Genomic DNA, 776 nt, shown 5'->3' with positions numbered 1-776 from the left:
TGACTCAATTTTTTTCCTTACTTCTCCAGTTCTGTCCCAAGTATTCAAAGCTGCTATGCAGCATAAATCTGGGGTGTGGTCATCATATACAGATTGCCTTTTTATAGTAGCATAATTTCATTCTCCAAGAATCTGATCTTGGGAGATTTTCATACCTCTACCTTTACTCTGTTGTTCAATAATCTTAGCTTCTTTTCTAAACCACATACTCCATTGTAATTATGGACCAGGCTCTAAAGTACCTTTAAACAGTTCTATCCAGTCTTTAGGGATAATTCTATTACAAACTGACTACAGGTTTAACATTTGCTTCACAAAAGGTGAATGAATGCATGAGACTATTGCTTGTTTAGCTTCTGAATTTGTTATCATTCTATTTACTGAATTGGATCTCCTTAAATCTAGCATTGGCTCAGGAGTCCATTCTACTCTCATGCTATCATTTGGCAATTCCTGTATGGTTACTGGATATATTAAGGTTGCTTGAAGACCTTAGGCTGTTTCTTTCCATTCTTATAATACAACACTGAAATTGGTTCTCCATTAAATTTCTCTGTCTAGATTTGAATATCTCTGTGGTCTGTTTTATTAGCTTTTTCTAAGTCCTGCATCTTAGCACTCAGATTAACTTTTTTTAGTGATAAAACAAAAATGATAATGCTGATAATGTTTACAATTGACGTTACATGAAATCCCATCTAAATTAGTGAGCCTCTCATTTAATTGTTCCATTTTCTAACAAATCTCTCCAATGTAATGGTGTTTCTCCTTTCCTT

The sequence above is a fragment of the Microtus ochrogaster genome, chromosome 10, assembly GCF_000317375.1.
Source record: "Microtus ochrogaster isolate Prairie Vole_2 chromosome 10, MicOch1.0, whole genome shotgun sequence".
NCBI classification, from domain to species: domain Eukaryota; kingdom Metazoa; phylum Chordata; class Mammalia; order Rodentia; family Cricetidae; genus Microtus; species Microtus ochrogaster.
Note: the sequence above shows the minus strand (reverse complement) of the source record.